The sequence below is a fragment of the Notolepis coatsorum genome, assembly GCF_963971535.1.
Source record: "Notolepis coatsorum genome assembly, chromosome: 11".
Lineage (NCBI taxonomy): Eukaryota > Metazoa > Chordata > Actinopteri > Aulopiformes > Paralepididae > Notolepis > Notolepis coatsorum.
Genome location: NC_140175.1, coordinates 76548006 through 76560443, shown reverse-complemented (window position 1 = coordinate 76560443; position 12438 = coordinate 76548006).

The following is a 12438-nucleotide window of genomic DNA, read 5'->3' as shown; positions in this document are numbered from 1 at the left end:
TGATCTTGGGGGTGTCAAAGTGAACCATGGTTGGTGATCCATAATGTTTTTACAGCTGGGGTCTAGGGTTTGAATGTATCGTTAATACGGTCCGGTGGTTACAGCGAGGGGTGAGTTGTTAAAAGCAGTCAGAAGTGTGAGCACACCAGATAATCATCCTTGCGAATATCTCTCACAACACAGCGTTATTATCTTAGTTATAAATCAAGGTTAATATGTCAACAACAACACAGCATACAGAAACCAGAGAAGACGTGACTACGGTAGATCTCTCAGAATGTGATCAAAATAGTATTATCTCCCTAGATACTGTTAATAAGCTACTGATATGGGTAGGCTTTGTGGGCATCTGTATAGGCAGTGTTATAGGTATATGTCTGTGTTTATGGGGGGTGTGTGATATTACGCGTGACATAGATGTGGGCGTTGTATAAAAAACTATATATTTAGAAAATCCCCTCTTAGAGAGACCCTAGAACATAATGGCTGACAATATGTCTACACCCGTTATACACACATCAAACAGACTTGCTCGTATTAAAGCATTGCTGCAGGCACCATGCAGATATGGACGGGATATTTATAATGAAGTGTGGCCGGTCTCCGATGGTGTATTAAGTCTGGAGTATGATGGACGATTAGACAGAGTTGCGATCTATAAAATGGCTTTAGCGGACTTCCAAGGCGTTGGAAGAAGGCCCGAGATCTATTTAAGTGAGAGAGAGTTCTGGCAACTAAAAAAAGCTTTGTTTGAGGCTATGGATGGTCTAGTAGCTAGAAGGCTTAAGGATGGTCAGCTAATCAATCTGCTATCGGGGTCGAGTGATATAGATGGTTACTACATCTATTACACAGCTCGTATTTCTATACATACCACCCCTGGAGTTAGTGGGGTAGGCGATATGACTATTTTCAAAAGGTATGCGATGGGGCCCGAACGCACCCTATTTCGTGTTCCTATAAACACATGGTTAGAATGTCTTCACACTTGTGGAGCTGTCACGAGCGAGATGCTAAAGGTGCGATCAGATATGGATCACCTTAGGAGACGTCTCTTTCCGGACCTCGAATTAGGGGAACTGGAGTGTGACTGTCCAAGCGATGGTGCGATAGAAGGGGCGTGTTTTCCGTAAATCAGCCTTTTAAAAGAGTTACAGTGCGTTTATACTTTTAGACAGTAATCATGACCTACTCACCGTACGAACTCTACACTGGATACGAACTGGACTCTGAAGAATCCAGCTCACCGCTACTCTACATTCCTCCTGCCTATACAGAATCGCGGAGCCATCAACATCTCAGGGAGACGCGTCTTCAATTATCTAGAGCGGGGTAACGATGAATACCACCGAAACACCAGATCTGTCATCATAGGAGACCATCGTCAACGTCCTTGATGCAGAGGCTGTCTACACACCCCCAAATAGCCCCTGGCGATCACACACGCCTGAATCAGGTTATCCGGAAGAAATGCCTGTCGTTGAGACGAGAAGACTTACAATACTACCGGTAGTGATTGACGAGAGACCCGGTTTCCTTGACCATCTAATGATAGCTAGTATTAAATTAGTTCTGGCTGAAGTACTGAAGTGCTGTATCGATCAACATCTCATCGAGCAATGCTATGGCCCCAGTCAGAGGCAGCACGAATGTCTCTTTGAACCAACGCTGTATTACGTTGTCAATGAAGCAGCCTTGTTGACAATGCTGTGGAGTGGACAGCTGACCCCGACAATCAGCGCCCTTCTGGGGCGTCTGAGTCTACCCATCCCGTCCCCTCTACGAATGCAGGGGATCTGTGAAGGATTGCTCTTCGAGTTTCAGTCATTTAAGAATAGCGAATGTCTGAAAGAACTGATTAAGGATATACATCTAGACTACCCCGAGATCGATACTGATGCAGTCTACACCTTTGTACTTGTATTCATGTCCTCAGTGCCAAAATTGGCAAAAGTGTATAGAGAATGAAATGTTTTTATGCGTCTGTACAAACAATAAAAAGGTGTGTTTTAAAAAAAGAAAATTACCTTGTCTCTCTTTCTTTAGAGAAATGTTTGCTGTATACTTATTCACTCCTGTATTATAATCCTAGGGAGTAGGTGCTAGAAAATATGGATAGTGTATTGGCTAAAATATATTATGACCCATCTAACCCAGGGTCGTATGGGGGTGTAGAACGCCTGCGAAAGGCTGTGGAGATCTCTACAGGAGGTAGAGTTGGAACGAAGGTTGTCAAAACATGGCTATCAAAACAAGATAGTTATACCCTCCATAAACCTGCTAGAACAAATTTTAATAGAAATAGAGTATTCGTTCCGAGACCTCTTTATCAATTTCAAATTGATTTATGCGATATGCAAAGCTTGGCGCAAGATAACGATGGTTTTAAATATCTAAATAGCAACACCCTGAAGAAGGCAATGTAGGCCGAAACATGTCGGATTTAAAAAAAAGATTTTTCTAAATAATGTAAGCCACTAAATAAAGGCTTTTTAAAAAATTGTAGAGCTGCCTTGGATCTCAACCTTTCTTTTATAAGCGAATCCTACCCCGGATTTAATCCAAAGAGCACCTACCTGAAACAAAATAAGAACGCTGAAGCCCTCTCCATATCCCCTGTTTTGATCTGATGACTGTAATTGATGTATTCTCAAAGATGGTATATGTCAGACCGCTAAAAAATAAAACGGGTTTAGCTGTTACAAGCTGCTAAAGTTTTAGATGAAAGTGGTGCACCGGTAAAAATACAAACGGATGAAGGCAAAGAATTTTTTAATAAACATTTTAAACAGCTGTTAAAAAAACATCCACCACTTTGCTACCGGAAGCAAATTAAAAGCGAGCGTTATCGAACGGCTGAACCGCACATTGAAGGACCGGATGTGGAGATTTTTTACAGCTAAAAATAGTTTTCGCTATATTGATATGTTGCCGGATATGGTAGAAAGTTATAACAATTCGTATCACTCCAGTATTAAAATGAAACCCATAGAGGTTTCTAAAAATAACCTACTACAGGTATTTCAGAACCTGTATGGGCCAACAGCTCTAACTCTAAAAAAAAAAAAAAAAAAGATTTAAGTTTGATATCGGTACGGTTGTACGCATCTCTAAATACAGGGCTGTCTTCGACAAGCGCTATGAACAAACATATACGCATGAGATGTTTATTATAGAGAAACGTTTACCCCGTGTACCGGTGGTTTATGTACTGAAAGACCAGGATGGTGAGACTATAAGCGGCACATTCTATGAACTAGAGTTACAGAAAATTGTAGAGTCAAAGAACAAGAGATATATGATAGAGAAGTGTCTGGGGCATAAGAAACTAGATGGTAAAATATTCACTCCGGTAAAATGGAGAGGTTGGCCGGCGAAATTTAACTCTTATATCTTAAAGAGTACTCTCACAGCTGTATGAACAATGTTCTTATATAATCCTAAACTTTGAAGGAGTTTCCTTCTGCTTTCAAAACAACATTATCTTGGTTAGTCCGATAGGCGTATGACTTTGGTCCACAAGTTACCCAGTCTATGATAGATTCCCCCGGTCATAGCTCACTAGTCAACTCGCCTAGGTAGGAACCCAGGGGTAAACTCTCGCCATCCTTATCTCTCTTATAAATCACACTATCAGTATCGTGATATAAAACATCTTCGCTAAGTTTATGCAGATAGCTATGTAGGTGCATACGTCCGTAGCCTGTCACAAAGGATGTGATGAAAATGTTGGTGTTTCTTTGATTGAGAAGATGACGTTCTGTGTAACACCATTAAACTAATGCCACCTCATCGCTAAGGAAAGACATATATTTAACATCGTACTCTTCTGAGAATAAAAGTTTGAAAAACTCGAATTTCCCCCAAAAAGAATTCAACATCAATTTGAACAGACACCTCTTTGAAGGGTTCAAGGAGATTGATGCTTTATCTAGCAGTATACCCTCGCGTCTCTGGTATTCGGCTATGTATCGATCTTTATCAACCTCAGTGACCACATCAGGGGGATAACCGCTCGCTTCGGTCTTGCCCTTCAGAAAAGCTTGGATGTAAGAGGCAAAGATATCGTTACTACGTTCAGCGAAATCCCATACTTGATGAATTTCTGCTACGTGATAACCTAAGGCTATAGCTTTGTTTAACTCAGGGGTAATCCAAACACCTGTTAACGATCTCTCTACATCTGTGTGTAGGCAGTCAGTATCCTGATTATTCGCGAGAGCACACGTTCGACACAAGGGGAAAAGGAGTTTACCGTTCCCTCGATAGGGCAATACCGGAAAGTATAACCCTCTAGGGGGTATGACTGTGGCTTTGATTAACCCAAAATAAGTGTTTAGGTCCTTGAAATCGCTTCGTATAATAACGGGGTGTCCGGTGGGGGAAAAATATTCTGAACTGAGCATCACGTGCGGATATAAAGAACACACATCATTGTACGATATTGTCTCATCAGGTGTGGGTACGTAACATAGTCTTATAGCAGATGTACGACCTCCATACAAAGCATCTCGAGGGTTCAAAGATTCCTCGGTTAGACTGGCCGGGTATTGTTCTAGGAAAGCTATGACTTGTACGTTTGTATCTTTCAAATCCTTCCATTCATGTTCCCATATCACTGTTGTATCGAGGCCGTACGTGGTTTTTAAATCAGCTATCTTAGCTAGACTATCTGTGTACATCTCTCCATACATTTTACGGGTCAAAGGATTCAAATCATGGGCCTTGTAACATTTTATACAGCTATGGAAAAAACATCCATAAAACTCGTAGGCCCGTTTCTCTAGGTCACTCTCATGATACCCATCGACAAAGTAGGGCCCCACTTGTCTCTCACCACCGTTCAAGGCATGTGTTATGGAAATAGCATGTTTTTTAGACATGTATTCGAGCCATTGTATGACTTCTATAATTGTCGGGATCCAGTATGGCTAAGGTCTCTGGTTTTAGATATTTTGTTTTGAAAACTCGTAAGCAGGCCGCAGCGATGGTAATAGACTGAAAAGGATCGACTGAGGTTTCTTTAATGAAATCGTCCCGAAATTTCAGACAGCCACAGTTAAGTATATCTACGTCATTGGTACAATAACGTTTCGCCTCTGATGCAAAATTAAAGACATCTGTCTTAACGCTCGCGTACCAGAGAAAAACGTTCTGACGAGGACATTCGATCGGGGTTATAATACTCTGGTGATGGATAAGGACCTATGTACTCAAGGTTCTCTAGTGAGCTGAACAAATGTGTGAAATAACCCTTCACTTGGTCCTTGAATCCCATGGCTTGAGGTAATTGACCTAGCTTCATGGGTAAAAAGGACACTGAGTCAATATATCGATGTTGAAATGTTTTATCGTCGAAACATAGGATTTTACTACCTTGTGTGATTAGATCTGGGGTTAATCCGTCTTTAACCATCGGATTTAACACCAGATAGCTATCGAAACCGCGGCTATTGTGGGCAATGAACGTGAAACCTTGAAAGCGGGGTCTTCGAAAATGTTTAAGGAAGCGTTTAACACAATCGGGTCCTTTCCATGAATCTTTTCGATTATTAGTCTGAGTACATATGAGATAAGGTACATGTTTGTTGTTACCATCCACAAATGACTCAATGTCATAAAACACTATGTCAGCTTTAGGCTTCGTGTCGACGGGTATTGTTTTGAAATAACATTTATGATCATGTCTGGCGCCCTCGTCAGCTAAAGGCTCCTTACACGTAAGGCAGATATGGACCTTGCACTTGTGTTCTTTGGGTTTCGAGGCCGCGATGTAGAGCATATCACCAAATTTTTCAAATTTTTTATTGGCTTCACATACACTTTGTTGTTTTAGAACGTTTGAGCGCTTTGCTTTATGTTGATCATAACAGCAAAGACGATTGACAAATCCGATTACAGTCTTTACATTTCCGTAACGCTTTAGGCTTGGTATGACATTGAACGCTGCAGGTAGTCTTACAACTGTGCGCTCCCTTTCTATTGTACCCAGGACACACGTACGATGTACCCAAAAACGAATTTAGTTTGGTTATACCGTAGTAATGTTCATGATGTAACAATAAATGCAAGCCAGGTTCTGCTCCTTCAAACCCCGATTTATAATGCGAGAAACCTTTAGCATTTCGGAAGAATACAACTATAGGACGATTTAGAGCCCTCTCGAAGCGTTGTATATCGGTGAAACCCACACCCCCTAAATCTCTGCCGCGCAGGTAAGCCACATCCTGATTTATAGATGGATCTAGGAGCATTGCCACATTCGTATTGTTGATCGTTTGGGTTACTTATGATGTTTAAGAAACGTCTCTTCTTAGGGAGGACATCGCTAGTTAATAGACCCTCGATTTTTCTTCTGGTCCCTAACCCCTCCCCCGTAGGGCAGCGCACGATCTGGGCTACTAGCTGTAAAGACGTATCAGCGAGCAGTGCTTGATTTGATTGCACTAACTGTTCGAGTATCTGGTAAAAATCATTAATCTCACGGCCGTTTTGTAGGAATTTATAGACCTCGTCTCCCACCCCCTCTCATGTTAACGATACCTGTATGATATCATTATCATTTGTATCACTTAGGAGTCTTGTTAGCATACGGTCCATGGTGGCCACAATATTATTATGGAATATACTGAAGTCTGGTATGCCATTCGTTGGTTGTATGTTGAAGTACTCCCTTAACTCTGTGTTATTAAAAAGTTCTCTGTTATGTACTTCAGTTATGCCACAACCTGTATGTACAGGAGGGCTGTCCGCGCTTGAGTGAGGTGTCGAGGGGACTGCTGGTATACGGCTCTCATCAATTGAGAGAGGTGTCGAAGTGTTTGTTTGAGGTGTTACTGATGGAGAGTGATTTACGACGAGTGCAGGGGGATGAATGTGCATGCACGGTGTGGCCTGTGTTTGTAATTCGTCTAATTCTGCAAAGAGCTCTTCTAGCGCAGTTGAATCTTCTGGAAGGCTATCATCATGACCATTCATGCAAACGCATAGATCTAGAATATTAGACTCAGTCTCTTGTATAGCTACGAGTAATGAATCATTATTGACCAGAGCAGGGGGGAGATCTAAGAAATCTAAGATCTCAGTTACAGGGGTAATTTGTACAGAATTATTCAACGCTGTAATTGCATTAGTCATCTCTGTCGAAAGAAGATATTCTTCCAAGTCTACCGGTTTATCTACAAGGGTATTTGTGATAGAGTCAATCATAACATGTGGGGAATCTAGAGATATGTTGAATAGCCCATCGTTAGACTCATTAGAGAACAGATACGCTTCAAGCTCGGCAGGATCTAGCATGGAGCTATCTGTTCTACTGAGAAATTCCTGTATTTCTGTAGCGCTCATATCTTCATCCATAATTAGCTATAGGTGTTTACAAAAAATACAAATAAAGAATAGGCCCTCCCCTCAATTTATCTAATCACATTCTCAGGTATCTGCATTTCTGATACACATTTTCATAGGGTAGTGTCCCGTGGAGTCTCGCATGAGATGATAGTAGGGTACTGTACGTTTGCATTTCTTGAAGTGTGGCAGAGGCACATTGGGTTCCAAGGGTAGATGTTGAACGAAGGCCTCCGGCTTCTGGAGGGCGAGTAGATCGTCAATAGCCTGTTTATCTAGGATGTTTAATTCTTCTAGTATTGCAGGATTCCAATCGTCGTCTGTGACAGGAGCTGTGTATAACAAGAATAAAAGTAGGTCATAATTAGCATTTTGATGAAGTAAGCATAAGTATTTATGATCTAGCACTAGGTTCGTTTTGCACGTACCTGTCTTGTCAAAGCAATCAATCTGGGTCAATATGTCAGCTCCCCATTCGTCATTAAAATCTTGTTGGATGACAGACGATTCAGGGTGTAGAGCCCTTAGTAAATCTTCAATAGCCTGCTTGTCGAAGATATCTAACTCCCTTATAGTTGCGGGGTCCCAGTCATTTTCTATGTCACGAGCTGTGTAGAAACGAATAAAAAAGGTCATAATTAACATTTTAATGAATCATGACACAGCTATTTAGCAGGAGGTTGGTTATGCACGTACCACATTTGTCAAAGTCCTCAAGCTGCCCCATGATATTTGTGTCGGTAACATCACGAAAATCCATCGATGCACCTCCATCTGATAAGAGTTTTAAAATAAAATATTAGTTCTATTACCATAAATCCTTTTTGTAATATTAATTCAGAAATTATATTCTCTAGGTATAAAAAATGTACCGTGTGTAATACAATCCAGCCAGCGCACCATTTCAACCCCCGTCAGAAAGGCCTCTCCGGCTTTAGAAAGAACGATACAAAAAAAACACTGTGTTAGAAACAACAACATACAATGAATAGGATTTAATTCTTTTAAAATAGACTTGTATTTGTTCATTTGTACTTACCATTGGGCAGTAAAGTTTCATCCCAGAGCCTAGGATAGGAATCTATAACATAAAGAAATTAAAGTTGATGTAAATACATTCTTGAGTTTCGTAATTGTATTGTTTTAAAAACGCACTCCTCCATGTATACCGTTTTTGTAAGCCATTCTTGATGTTTGAAATGCAACGTTTACACATAGAACTCTGTTATACCTCAGGGGTATTTATAACTGGGAGGATCATTTAAAAAAAACAATTAATGGTAACTCCTTCTTTCTGAATTTCTGGTTCTAACCATTCAGCTAGTGGTCATCTACTTCCTCTTTTTATAACTAAGATAATAACGCTGTGTTGTGAGAGATATTCGCAAGGATGATTATCTGGTGTGCTCACACCTCTGACTGCTTCTAACAACTCACCCCTCGCTGTAACCACCGGACCGTATTAACGATACATTCAAACCCTAGACCCCAGCTGTAAAAACATTATGGATCACCAACCATGGTTCACTTTGACACCCCCAAGATCACTAAGGGAATACATCATTAGGGTTCAGATTGGTAGCCATGATCTGAAACACCCATATATTTTCTTTACACATTTGCTTAAACAAACTCTTCCATATTCTACACACGTTGTAATTTTCTTAAAAAGAAATGTGAAGGAGAATTGCTTAAAGATTGTGACATTCTCCAAGAATCAAAAATATACACACTCTCTTGCATCTGGCTTTAAGAAAACACACACACACACACACACCTTAGGGGCCATGAATCCTTCCTCTCTCACCCCCAGAAAAAAGAGGAAGTCTGACAAAGTCATAAATACATAGCCCTGCTTGACAGACGTTTTAGACTTAGTGATTCGCTGATCTCTTTAGTTTCTCCCGCCTTCTAAACTCGTAAATCAATACTCACCAGGATTCTGACAGAAGTTTCAGGCTGCCTGATTCGCTGAGCTACGTCATTTCTCCCACCTCCTTCTGTGACAGCGAAGGGGGCTGTCAGTTTCAGAAACAGCGAGGGGTCCCAGTTTGACAGAGAGATATTCAGTTTGACAGAGAGGCTAGTGAACAACCAGCCTTCAGAGGGGGAGATGCTGATCGAGATCCATGCAGGCCACATGGGCATTTTGGGGTACAAACAAACTCATCCATGCAGGTCACATGGGCATGGAAGAAACCATTTTCTGAACACAATTGTATTTTTCTGAACACAAGTGTCTAAACACTCTCTCGCAATTTTCTTAAATCACACACACACACACACACACAAATTTATTCTGAAACTTTTATTTACAATCTGACGAAGCTTGATATACAGTAGGTAAATTGACCGATCTGAGAGGATCTGATTATTTTATGCTTCTGACAGTCCAAGATCTACATATAGTGATTATAGTATTTTTTGACATTCCAAAATGATACAAATCTACATATAAAGTGATTACAGTATGTTGTGTTTTTGACAACATTGTTCGTCAAACAGCGCTGAACTTAAGTACTACAGACTTGAGTGCATTTTAGCATAGTAGGTAATACTATAGGCGAGGTCGATAATACGAGAGTGCATACTAGTGAAAGACAGTACAAGGTACACTTTTCTTTCTTTTTTCCTTTTTCTCATTTCAAATATTGATTGAAGAAGTGTGTTTTTAGTCAACGTCAGAAAATTGGTCAGGTTTCGGCTGTCCTGACTGGTGGGAAGTACATTCCACCATTGTGGAGCAAGGACTGAGAATAGCCGGCTTCTCTTTGATGACCCCCCCCGGAGCTCGGAAAAGAATTGGGAGTTGGTAGACCAGCTAGCAGTGCATTGTAGTAGTCGAGGCGAGACATGACTGTTGATTGCAGGAGGAGTTGGGTGGCTTCTTTTGTCAGGAAGGGGCTGCTCCTTCTGATGTTGCTCAGGAAGAATCTGCAGGTTCTGGTTGTTGCGGCGATGTGAGTGAAAAGTTCAGCCGGTCGTCAAGGACTACACCTAGGTTCTTGGCGGTCGGGGACGGAGCCATGTCTACATTCTCCACTGTGATGGAAAGGTCGGTCAGCGGGGAGGATTTAGCCGGCAGGTAAAATAACTCTGTGTCTCTGATTCTCCTCAAGTGTGCTTATAGGGTAGGTTTGTTTGTTTTTATCAATTCATGCAGGTTGGGTCTGAGCAGGAAAGCCTCGGGTCCATTTTGGAATGGGTCTGACCTTTTGGACCTGTGACCCCAAAGCGTCACGAAAACCATTGAACATCGCAAAATACATGGGTGCCATTATACTATTAGCAGATGACCCAACTATTATGAAAATTAGACAGATCCTCTTTATTCCTGAAAGGTTTATCCTATGGGGTAAAAAGTTGGTTTTGTTTAACAGCAATTCTACACATAGCTGCTTTAAAAATATGCACTATAGAAATAGAGCTTTGACTGAAAGCTTTCCATGAGGGGGGTGGGGGGGGGGGGATCTCATAAAACCCCCAATGTGTACGAGCGTCACGGCAGACCTGTTTGTGGGTGGGCGGTCACTGCGGTTCCCCAGCAATTAAATGATTAAACGCATTTTAGTGCCGTTACACCCGGCTTTACATTAAGGGTGGAGTTCTGTGGCAACCCAATCGAAGAGGTCTTCAGGGGAGAGCGATACTCTCATTTCGATCCCCTTTTTTGGGGACAGATGTTTCTATATGAAATTCCATGGGAATTGACAGCAGATGGCCAAGGTATTCTCTATCATAACAGTTTCCGGCACATTATATCAATAATCTATAGCGTGGCGCTGTAAACACAACATTCAAACAACCCCCCCCCCCCCCCCCCCCCCCAACCCCCACACCCCCATCCCTGCGGCGCCCAGAGTTGTGTTTTTTCTTTACTCACTTGTTTTCATCCACCAGTGCCTCCCAGTGAAGCAAGTATCTGGCAGAGCTCCATTTTGTCTTCAAATTAAACCAGTATGATATTCAGACACACTTAAGGGGGAGGCAGGAGAAACACTGGCCTCTACCTGCGTCAGCCTCCAGAAAACCAGAGAGGCGCCAGATGATTTTCATGCCAGTTTGTTTGTGCTAAGTGCTTTAACCTAGACGATGTCTGTTACATAAGAGGCAAAGCTGATATCCCAGAGCCCCACTAATTTAGAGCGCTGAGACAATGTGTGTGTGTGTGTGTGTGTGTGTGTGTGTGTGTGTGTGTGTGTGTGTGTGTGTGTGTGTGTGTGTGTGTGTGTGTGTGTGTGTGTGTGTGTGTGTGTGTGTGTGTGTGTGTGTGTGTGTGTGTGTGTGTACACGCTATGCATTTGTTTATGTGTGCACATCTGTGTGGTATGTGCACGTGTATGCGGTACATGAAAAGCAGTACAGTACCAGCACCAGTAACCCTCAACATGCTGACTTCATGTGTATCTAATCATTCCTTTACTGTGGGGTTGTTGGGTTGATTTGCAACTATCTCATGTTGATTTCATTCTAATCTGTGTCATATCATTTGATGCCAATCATGGCAGCTTGGTGCACCGACACTACAAAAACATTCATTGGTGTGTGTGTGTGTGTGTGTGTGTGTGTGTGTGTGTGTGTGTGTGTGTGTGTGTGTGTGTGTGTGTGTGTGTGTGTGTGTGTGTGTGTGTGTGTGTGTGTGTGTGTGTGTGTGTGTGTGTGTGTGTGTGTGTGTGTGTGTGTGTGTGTGTGTGTGTGTGTGTGTGTGTGTGTGTGTGTGTGTGTGGCTAGCTAAACCGGCTTGCCATAAGTATGTGGGGGTGGAGAGGGGGGGTCTAGAGTTGAAATCCCCTTGGATGAAATATTGGTCGAATCGCATCTGAATGATCATCAATGTCAAGAAATCCATCCACCAACCATCTAAAATGTGACTGGAAGCAAAGTTTGGGAAATCTTTTATTCCTGCCTCTTTGCATTGCTAATTTCTTGTAATGAAGTGCTCACTTGGAGGGAAACGTTACTGTCCCAACAGGCCACCTGACCTGCAGCGTTGCTCGGTTAACCTCATGATTGACCACAATGGCGGTCAGCGGCCGCAGGAGAGTTCTAACATGGAGCAAAAGCAACGGACTGAGAGGTCTGGCTTGAACC